The sequence below is a fragment of the Lepisosteus platostomus genome, chromosome 7 (genome assembly GCF_059453375.1).
Source record: "Lepisosteus platostomus isolate fLepPlt1 chromosome 7, fLepPlt1.hap1, whole genome shotgun sequence".
In the NCBI taxonomy this organism is placed as follows: domain Eukaryota; kingdom Metazoa; phylum Chordata; class Actinopteri; order Semionotiformes; family Lepisosteidae; genus Lepisosteus; species Lepisosteus platostomus.
This window is the reverse complement of record NC_142617.1, coordinates 62,981,771-62,993,425: the sequence shown is the minus strand read 5'-3', so window position 1 is coordinate 62,993,425 and position 11,655 is coordinate 62,981,771. Positions and strand designations below refer to the sequence as shown.

At 39.8% G+C, this 11,655-nt stretch overlaps 1 long non-coding RNA gene across 1 annotated transcript; it reads left to right on the top strand.

The window, feature by feature from the left end:
* Positions 1-5,124: 5,124 nt before the first annotated feature.
* On the top strand, positions 5,125-9,118 carry LOC148659454 (uncharacterized). Its single transcript, XR_015940596.1, has 3 exons — positions 5,125-5,283; positions 8,261-8,396; positions 8,945-9,118. It is a non-coding gene; the product is annotated as an uncharacterized LOC148659454 (long non-coding RNA).
* Positions 9,119-11,655: the final 2,537 nt, after the last annotated feature.

The following is an 11,655-nucleotide window of genomic DNA, read 5'->3' as shown; positions in this document are numbered from 1 at the left end:
TGGTCCTGACTGGCTTGCCAGGTGAGATAGATTGCTTTGACATTGAGGAGGTGTAAAGGCACATTATCTACATGCCATCAAGGAGCAATTGATGTCACTGACATCTGTGCTACTTTTAATTATGATGTAAATCACGGGGTCAATTGAATAATGAATTCCGCAGCTTCAGCTTCCACACACTGCACCGAAAGAAGCAGTCTCCCTGACACAGCACCCAATCATCACAAAAAGAGATTAGCGGTTGGAGAAACAGCGTGCGTATGCTTGTTTTTAGTCTTGTAGCAAATAGGTAGCAGGAGATGCTTTGAAATTTCTACAGCAGTCATTCTTTGAGAGTGACACCCAATTCCTACTGCCACACCAACTCACCAGTGGATCGGGATTGCAAAACAAAGTTATTACAGCTTGATAACTATAGTAGTTAGTTAGCAGTTAATATACTATAACTAGTTAGTGAACATATCGATCACGGTTCATTTGGGGATTCCAATGCACAGCCTGAAGGCATCACAGGTGCTGGATTATGTTCTCAGCATACAGTGCTCCACCGGAATGGCAGCAATATTAAGGGAAGAAGAATCAATTTACTGCTTTGTGCAGCAGATTTCTCTAATGCAAGGCAGAGTACCTTAAAGGCAAAATACTTTCCAGTCCCTTGCAGCCGGGAAACAGATTTATTTCCCACAAAAGTGGAACAAGGTGCAGACACCCTTGTATGCTGAAGCAGTAATAGAAAATCAAGCTATTTGTGCTGGCTCAGCAAATGAGCAACAGAAGGAGAATGTTCAAATAGACTAACCACGCTCCTGGTCGGTCAGTAATACAGGTCACAAACCAACATCAATTATGGCACTGTGGCAAAGCACTCTTAAGACTTTGCACCTACGGGGGGTGACAAAACGATCTTTAATTAGCTCACCCTCACAGCAATGAAAGACTGTGCAGTAGAAAGTGCTCATGGGGTGAAGAGAAATGCCTTTTTTCTTATTTGCTGTTGATGTAGATTACAAGGTTTAAGAAATAAGAGTACTTCTATTACTGAACAAATTACCTACAGTCTGCTAGAAATTCTGCTATCCTCTGCTGCTGGGGGTGGATTTCAGGCTATACAGTATATATAAACAGGTACAGTATATGCATAGCCCTCAAAATGTAGTAGGATAGCAAAGTCAAAGCTACTGTTTTTGTTTCACAGTCAAGCAAGGTAGTGTAACTCTTTAAAGCAAACTCACTGAGCTCTGCAACTCACTGAGATCACCCAACTCTTTGTCAAAACCGTGACATGCTTTGTTGCAGCCACTTTGGGATCAACCTAATGTTTGTGGAGTGAATTTTCTTTGGTAACTAAAAATACAAAATTAAATTTAAATCTGGAAATTGACTTTGTCAGTCTAAGATTTGCCACTTTTTTTCTCCAAATGAACTCCATGGGTGCATTGGCCGTATTGTTTTGGTTATTATCATTCTATTGGGCAAAGTGCTGGCCATGAAGTATGGAAGCATTTTCTTATATATTAGCAGACAAATGTTGCTTTGCAGCATTCCATCAGCTTCATTATTTAAACCTTCAGTAAAGATAATTAAACCTATTCCAGTGGCGGCACTAGTGTGGGTCAATGCCTATTCAGAAAAGAGTAAAAAAACATCAAAAACAACATATGGGAAATGGATCTCATAGCTTTTCTTCTGTTTTGCATTATTTCTGCATTATTAGCTGACGCAGCTACCCACCTGAACTACTACATATCTAGGAAAGGATCATCCTAGACTGCAGTAAACATTAATTAAAAATGTGTTTATGCCTTCAAGCACTTGTTACTCTGACAACCAGGGAGACTATGATGAAAAATAATGTACATTTTATTATATATTAAATCTACAGTTCTTATGACACTTGCTGTTACTTATTGATTCACCTGCATACATGAAGAGTGAAGCAGAAACCACACGGGATCCCATCATCACATATACCACAAACCATTCGTGATAATGTGCTTATTCACTGAACTCCTAGTAAAAGCACTTGCATGTTTTTGTATTTAAAAACATACCACTCTAGTTTTTCGTTTCACCCTCCACATGCTATTCCAAAGAAAGTCTTTATATTGCAGGTGACATTCATCCACGGTTGGTGAAGCAGGATGAAATAAGTGGTCCACACAGAGTACCCAAAGCCCACATGAGACATCTATCTGGGGGAAGATGCTTGTCCACTTGATGTCTGATGTCACCCTCGTTCAGCACCTTCCATGACCATAGAAACTGGAAGAAATCAGAACAAGCACATTCTTTAAACAAAATGAATCTGAGACACATTGCTTCTTTTATCCCAGAGTTTTGCTCCTGGTATCTGTGCTGGTCTTGAATTTCAGTTTAGGAAGGAAAAGTGAGAGCATGAAGATTTCTCGTTTTAATGAGACTGCCTGGCAAGAGAAGCACATGTGTGAACTAGCACCTCACAGAAGCACATTCCTCACAGCTCTGCTACGGCACCAGTCCTAGTTAACACCCTCGCGCCTCTTAATCTGTTCCTGCAACACTTCCATCATTGAGGTCATTAAAAAGGAGCGACTAGAGAGACACTCCCATCTGTGAATCAGGGTAGACTTGGGCTCCCCTCCAGCTCAATGCTCCCCATCAGCGGTGCACTGAACAGCCACAGAAATCAGCCCCCCAGCAAAGCTGTAGCACAGAGTAGGAGGGGTAGTGGGTGAGAAAGTCAACAGCTTCAGTGAATATCAGTAAAGAGGTGCTGGAAATAATAATCATATGGACTGTAAATTAACGCATCTGCTGTGCTGCACATCTTCATATACATTATGCAGTTACGGTAATTGGATTGCTTGTGTGCAAAGCCTGACAAGCTTGTCTCTACATGTGATGGTGGCAAACATCACTTCAAAACCACCTGTCAGCTCGCCTCCACAATAAATCCAGAAACACAGAGTTAAAAGGAAAGCACGTTCTGAATTTTTATGACCTTCGTCCACCTGTTGAGAGAATCAAATTCAGGAGTATTGCACCCACTTGTCTGGAATTGGGAAGCTTGCAGGCCCTGGAAAGGTCAAAAAAAGACAACACAGGTAGGCCTACAGTCCTCTGCAGAGTTAGAGGTCTGGAAGAAAACCCTTCCCAAAGAAATACCGTACTGCAGGTATAGGAAAACCAAACTGAATTCATAGCTGATTGAAATGTTTGTTATTCTGCACAGCGGGTTGGAGTAAAATAACAGAACAAAGCATTTCCACACATCTTTACACAGCACATGACTGCCTCCAATATGACAAGAATATATTATTCCCTAAGAAAGATGTCCTCAGTTAAAGAAGTCTATTCTTAATGAAACCAGCTCAGAGATCAGTAGATTCTCATCGCTGTGTGTCTTTTAGAAAGTAGAGCTGTAGAATCAAGATAAACTAATAAAAAAAACAATCAAACATTTTTTTCAGTACTCTCCCTTATTCTGAACAATTTGCATGTTTCTTCTATATTTGCATATTGTAGTGGTAACACTACACTATGTTTGCATGATAGAAAGATATGGCTTTTTGAACTATGCATTTTTACATAATACAGAGCATGTGCAGAATTTTGCAACGTTTTCAGGACTGCTTAAAAGGAAGTTGTTTGGTTGATATCTATAAGCCAATAAATTACATAACTAATTCATTTTTCAATATATTTTAATTCTGAGTTGTTCGAATGGAATGGTCATTTCTCCTTCATTTATATACAGTACATAAAAGTGAACGACCCAAGTTGGCAGGAAATGTGGTGCTGGCTTATTTATAAAAAAACACCCATCTGATCTAAGAGTCTTTTTGAAGAGAATGACTTTCAGTCCAAAGAAAAACAGGCTGGAAAATTGGCCCTGGTGTGAGTGTGTGTGACTGTGTCTGTGTGTGCCCCGCGATGGACTGGCGTCCCGTCCAGAGTGTACCTCTGCCTTGTGCCAGTCGCTTGCTGGGAGAGATTCTGGCTCCCCAGGGACCCTTTCAAGCATCAAGGATGCCAGTTTCCCTGAGAGCAATATGAAGAGAGAACGCTTTTTAAACCTTCATTGACACCCTCATCTCCTACTCACAAAGCAATCAAGGAATAATACTATACCAGGCAAACCAACCTGGTGATTAGCTGCCTTTGAATACACAAGTGCAGTATTTTCTAGTGCTCTTGCCTTTGCTGCTCTAAGTGACCACTGTTGCACATCATCAGTCGTTGTCCCTACCATACAGTATATGCTCCCACTCAGTAGAATAACAGCAAAGCAGCCAAATAAGACAGCTCCTCTAATGCCAGGCAAACGGAAACATTATTAATGTTTTAACATCCTAATTGCTAATTTATACAGAGTAGATTTTAATAATTAAGGATACAATGGATTACAAGAGGGATTCGCCACAGGACAGTTCATAAATATGCAGCATGCACTTTAAAGAGTGCCACAAAGACATCCTGCGGTACTGCTATGGGGGTTTGATAGCAGTTAAAGGGAAAAAAAATCATTTTTCAAATTCGGTATGTAAATTGGTGTCATATGCACCACATAGTGTGTTCCTGTCCAGCATTAATGAAGTAGGTGAAGCTTGTTAGAATTAGAATATCCGATGACTTCTATGTAAAGAGATTACATTGAACAGTGCACAGGGCCCTTGGCAAGTATAGACAAATATAAACAGTGTATGTGTATTCTAATAGTCCTTAATTAATCAATGCAGGAGCATTCTTTAGATTTTATTATCATACATATTACATGTTTTCAACATAGGGAAGGTCATTTATCTTGCTTAACTGTGGTGGGCAAGCAGTGTGTTAGTGGTGTTTTTGTGCAGGAGCCTGATGAACAGAATCTGTGTGGCATATGGGCCTCCTCTTGTACGGCGTGTTCCATCCCGCTGAACAGGTGTAGAAGTGAGTTGCTGGAAGGGAAAACTTCAATAATCTGTCGAGCACCAACTGGCTGCGCCTGCAAACGGCTCGCTGGGCTCCTTCCCGGCGTGCCAGGGAGCCTCGAAAGACAGCACCAGCCCCCGCCGCCAAGACACAAGGCATTTCATCCGCTGTGCCAAAAACGACGCCTCACCAGCACTCGGAGCCACCGGCTGATGCAGCTGAAGGACACGACACACTCCAGGCTTCAGGGCTGCAGTCCGGCAATCCGGCTTGGAACAGACCGCAGACACCTGCGTCATCAGCACTGAAGCTGCTTCTGGCTGAAGGATGCATAATTATATCTAAAAGAGTGTGCGTGCTCTTCATTCATCACTTCTTGTCTTTACGCACGTAAGTATGACTTGATTGTACAAATATTGACCAACGTGATCATGGCCGCATGGGTGAAGAGTCTGTCCTTCATGATATATTTTATCCATTGCAAAATTACTTCTGTGGAGAGCACTGCCAATTCTGTGGCAATGTGAATACAGTATTCAGAGCAGAGACTCGATATTTAGGGACTGCACTGTGGGCACAAAGGTTCTGAGTTATTATGTGGCTGACACTTATCTGAACTGAATTTGCAGTTATTTCTGGTGTTTTACTGAGTGAAATACGTTGTGTAAGAGCACCCCAACTGAATCCAGTTCCTTTCCGCTGTTAATTCACCCAACCCACTGTTGATGGGGCTCTGATTTTAATAGTGAAACAACAGCAATCCAAAAACTTCCTCCAGAATTATGGTTTAAGAAAACCTTCATACTTAAAAACAGACACCAACTGTGAAATGTGAAATTGGTCTAATTTTGCAACTACAACCTATATTTTGTAGCTTATGAAACTTTTCACATGCACTGTAAATAGCAATTTCTTGAAACAGATATACAGACCGAATTCAGAAACAAATAAACCAAATAGAATTTCATCACGAAAGTTTACAGAGTTAATTCATTTTAAGGCTGGAGAGTCATTTTTGCCTGACAAAGCAATTATGAATTATTTCATTTAAAAGTTGTAACCGCAAACCACAGTATCAGACAATGAGCATATAAAGAAAAATATGAACGGTAGCACGATTTTTCCCTTTTAAACCACTTCTTATTGAATTACTCTGCCCAATTCAAAATCATTCTCCTATTGTCCTTCAAATTGTGCTTCACCTCTTTTATTCTTCTTAATACCCTTTTTTTTGGCAGCATCACTTAATGAACTTCCTGTATTTTTCAGTCTCCTAATTTAAGTGCTAACAATAGGAGTAATGATTATGCAAAATGATTTTTATTTTTTGGGGGGAGAACCTCTCTCTCCTCATAAGATAACATTTTGTGTCTCATTTGGTGCACCGCGACATCCAGAGTCAAAGTAAATCTTCACACTATATATCAGAATAAGAAACATACTGTGCAACACATTTTTACCTAAAGGAATTGAAGAAGAATTGAAGGATTGAGTGCTGGTAAGACTTCTTAGTCAACTGCTCTTTAAATTCTGTAAGGTTGCATTACATGTTGCAATTGATCCCCTTGCTCATTTCTGGCGATATTAACAGTGTAACAAAGTATGGCTCCACAGTTTGTTTTACTGAAGCTGCTATGTTCCTTTTGTTTAAAAAATAGCTCTAGGTAGACTTTCATAGCTACATATTTACACAACCCTTTATTTAACTCTTCTTTTCTCTGAATTGATCTCTAAATTCACGCAATATTGTTAAGTAATTTCCTTTTGTGTTGCTCTGTCTGTTTCCTTGCTTGGCCAGTCTGCTTGCAGGCCAGTATGACCCATGTTCATGACTTTGATTCCTTGTGACATGACAGTGGTTCTTGTCAAAGGCTGGTTTAGCCAGACTGCGAGTCCCAGAGGATCCCATTAGCTCAAAGTGCAGCCATTTATATAAAATACATAAATTATGGAAAACAACAGAGCTTTCCTTCATATTATAGTTTGACAGCCCTTCCACTTCCACTGCACTGCACAGTGTGAGCAAAAACAAGAAACCTGCAAGACCACAGCACACACAACACACAGCATCCTGCTGCACAGCTAATGAACAACACAATAAATGGACTTATTTCAAATGTTATCTTTGTGATCTTACATTCATGCTGTGAAGGAGCTTGTACTTTACAATGTTTTCTGTTATGTTCCAGTTATTGTAATGCTATTTGGTACTGCATTGTGCTTTCACAATCCTGTACTGTGCTTTCCTCTTCAATATCCGATATTCATTAGAGCAAATTGAATCTTAGTGCAGCAGTCAGTCATGATTTCTTCTGACTAGAAAGGATATCAATTATTTTTATTGCAGGTTTTTGGTACTAATTTGATAGGTTTTCATTGAATGCCAAAAAAGGCAAGATCATCTAAATGGAGAACACTTAACCTAATATTATCACAGAACCACATTAAAAAAGGTAGTGCTTTTCAAATACAGTATCTAGGCCTACCTGGCTACATTACACAAATTGTACATTACATACATTTTAGATACTGCTTATTAATAACTATATTTGTTTAATAATTGTTTTATTAAATAGCAGCATGTTTTAATATTTAAAAAGGCTTAATATTATCGTAAACAGGACCCAATGGAAATGCCAGCAGCTATATCACCCTGCAGCTCACAGCTGGCAGCCCACTGAAGCTCAGCAGGTGTGAGCCTGGTCAGTACCTGGATGGAGTCTCCTGGGAAGCTATGCTTGCTGCTGGAAGAGGTGTTAGTGGGACCAGCTGGGGGCGCCCACCCTGCGGTCTGTGTGGGTCCTAAAGCCCAGGTATAGTGGTGGGGACACTATACTGTAGTGGGCGCCGTCTTTCGTAAGAGACGTTAAACAGAGATCCTGACTCTCAGGGGTCATTAAAGATCCCCGGGCATCTCCTCGAGAAGAGTGGGGAGTTATCCCGGTGTCCGGGCCTAATTCCCCCCTCAGCCTTTACCGTTGCCTCCACATTGTCCCCATGTGTGATTGGCCTGCACTGGCCCTGCGATGGACAGGCGTCCTGTCCAGGGTGAACCTGCCTTGCGCTCGCTGCTTGCTGGGTAGGCTCCGGCTTCCCGCGACACCGTGTGGTGTGAAGCGGTTTGGCAAATGACATGACATGAGACAATGGAAACTAAAGTAACATTTAACACAGCAGGATAGCAGGAACTTGTTATCACAAATCCTGCCCACACCGTGGCCTTTAAATTTGTCTAAAATTATGAAGCCCCTCCTTTTATTACAAAATAAAACAGAAGAGAAGAAGAGTTCATTCTTTATCACTCAGCTTCTCAGGGGCTTTTTAAATACGAGAAGCCTGACTTTGAATATTAATCCTGATTATTCAGCAGACTGAAAGGAGATCCAGGAGGACAGGGTTAACATGATGAAGGAGACGATGAAGGCATTATTTTGGTCAAACACAACCTTGTTCCAGATTCCTGACCTTGTCCAGCCTGGCCTCATCACTTGCTGTTTTAAGAGGTAAACAAACATGACTTTAACTTTTACAACCTTTTAGATAGACATTAACAGCCCATGTGATGAGAGGTTACGTTTGCCGGTTGAAAGAACATAACACAGGGCCCTTATAAGTCGAACAGGGTGAGCTGGGGTCACACAGAGGGAGTCTCAAAGAGCAGTGGAATTTGGTCACTAAGATGCAAAATCCACTGAGAGAGATTGATGTGCTTGACCTTTTCAATAAGAAAAAAGCACAATGTGTCTCTTTCATTGTAATTACACTTTTATCACATAACAAAATATTAAAAATGCAATTTTCCACCTACTACAGTATCACATCAACATAAAAAAGAATGAGCTGAGAGCAGGCAAAAGACAGACTAAACTTTTATCAAATTTAAGGGTATAAGACCAATTTCTTGATGCATTAGTATTTCCTCAGATACACATTTTTTTACGAATTAAGTGCACACTAGTGCATTTACCTTGTTAATTAAGCTTCGTGAGGTAGAAGGTTCTGTTGCTTTTTATCGGTTTGTTTTCCTGATTTATTTTTCCACTTTGACAAGTTTGAAAGCTGCAGATGTACATTTCGCCTGCAGCAGCTGAAGAAATTAGAAAACCACAATACAGAAAAATCAAAACTTGCCTGCCTGCCAATGAAGGAAGCAGCCCCATTGTCACACTGATCAAATTCCCCAGGCTGTGCAAAGGCTACTCCATGCGGAGCGATGTACATGACAATACAGGTATGTCAGATTCTCAGCACCTCAGGCACAGACTCCATCTTGTTTCACATTTGGAATCCATGCTGTGGCATGAAAATTGCCACTGAGACTTTAATCATGTATGAACACTTCCACATTCCAATTCTTACACTGTGCATACAATATGCACAATGAGTACATGTAAGAAAAAGCTCAAATCATCATGACATTTTGCAACATATAGCTATTGCAACAATATCCGTAGTGTTACAAAGAGTATCTATAATGTTCAAGTCTAAATCATTCACGATATGGTATAATTCTAAACAAATAATTCCTTTAGGTGCTGCATACCACCAGATTGTCAGAGATTACATTTGACAGACCTATTCTGTGCTAACACCTTTGACTTCCCAGAAAAAAAAAGATCAGTGCAGCCATCATGCTGATTTTAAAGTGAGTTCTTTTGACTGATTACCAGATGCCCACAAGATAAATAATAATGATGATCTATTCATCACGTGCAAGCTTCCCTGCACAGCCAAAGACTGCTCATCAACCCCCTGAATCTGCAGCCTTCCTCACAAGACCGATCCATGGAAAACCAAAGAACATTACTGTCTTTTATATTTTTTTATTTAAATTGGGAATTACAAATTACTCTTTTTTCACCCTCCTCTCCCCTCCCCCCAGATTTTAAATCTTTTCTTGTCAATCAACAATCAGAGAGGGACAGGGGGTCATTTATGTGCAGCTGCTTGGGAATCCTGAAATCAATTCCAGCCCCATCAGCCTCTGGACTGTTCAGCCACTGGTGTGCCACGGGCAGTGTTACTGCTTGCTTGCTCCCAGCCTGCACTCCGACTGCTGATGACAGCACCTAACACTAGCATCTCTTAATCACAATTATAACACACAGGATGAAACCAAAAAAATAGGATAGGATGGAACAAATCCTAAGTAAACTGAGACAAAGACACTGGGTATGAGATGTGTAGAGTTCAAACGGGTACAACCTTGATATACAGCAGTAGGTATCGTAAAAAAATACATCTACAATGGAAAGAAAACAGCCAATTGCGATAAGATGAATACTGTATATTAATTGTCAAAAATATTTTTTTTTATATATATACTTATTTCCAGGTTTACTATTTATCAACACTAAATAAAGCATTCATCTAAAAGAAAAACAATCAACTAAAATGAGCAGTATTCTAGCGTAACGTTCAGCTTGGATTTTTATGCCTGAAGCTTCTTTCTATTTTGGTTTTCAAGGGAGATAATGGGCTGTGTGCCATTTGTCACCTACAGGATGTACTGTATATTCAGAGAACCTTTTGTAGGCAGTCTTTCACCTTTATTTGCTTTTTTTCCCACTCTAGAAGGCACTGAGAGTTCGGATGTACACAGGGCTTAATTGAGGTGCACAGACTAAAATACCCTCTGCCTATTGCATTAGACATTTCTAAATCTTACAAATAAAAAACAATAATTTGATGTATTGTCCTGGGAATAGTCCCAGACACAGAAACTCAAACAGCATACATATGGCTACGCATGTCCTAAGTCCTTCAGTTACAAATGGCCAAGAGGCTTCTCAAGGGGTCTGACATTCAGAGTCATCCCTGAAGAGAACAAAAATTCGATCAGCCCATAGGGAAGACTGTGCATTTGATCGTGTAATTATGGTATCAAAATAGTTTAAGCAATGACGAACTATACCCATGGGAAGTGCGATATTGGGTGCAAAACAGTAAATCTTATAGACAGAATTGTGCTACCAGTTTAAAACAAGCAACCCAGAATCTCCTTAATCAGAAGAAACTAATAATATACTGTTTACAACCACAGTATAAATAAGTGGCAGAATAAGGCTTTTTAAAATACATTTGGGACTTTTAGCGATAGAACACATAAAAATTTATGACAAGAAATGATTGAAGTTGAAGAAAGGACTAATTGGAAAGTGTAACTTGTAATCAAAATCGTAATGTCAAATTGAAAACGATGATGGTCTCTCACCTGCCTAACTGTCAACTAAGACAGTTATATTCCAGTTTGGTGATTTCTGAAATTATGAAATGGGAACAAAAGCATATTTTTATACATGTTAATATTTTAAGTACATAGTTTCTTAATTTATTTGCAGGGATGGGAGTTCTTGATTATTAATTATAGCTTCTGAAATTATTATAAACCTTCTGATCATTAAATAAATTCTCTACAGATGCAGCTTAAATATTTAAAGCACTGTAGATTTTTTGTGGATATCTTTTTTCATTATCCATCAAATGAATGGGTAAAGAAAAGAAACAGATGAACAACTGTGCACTGTGATCTGCCTGATAGTAGCACTGGCAGGTTGTAGCGGAAGGTCTTGATCAGTCAAACAGGCGCTGTTGTTACTAGCACCTGTGCCCTGTGGGTGATGAACAGCCAGTACTTCAAGGACAGTAAAGCCCAAAGGAACACCAAGCTGGGAGTCAAGCCCTGCTAGAAAGATTACAAAACACCTGAATTTATATTTATTTTGTATTACTGTACGTATTTTACATTTTTCATCTACTCTG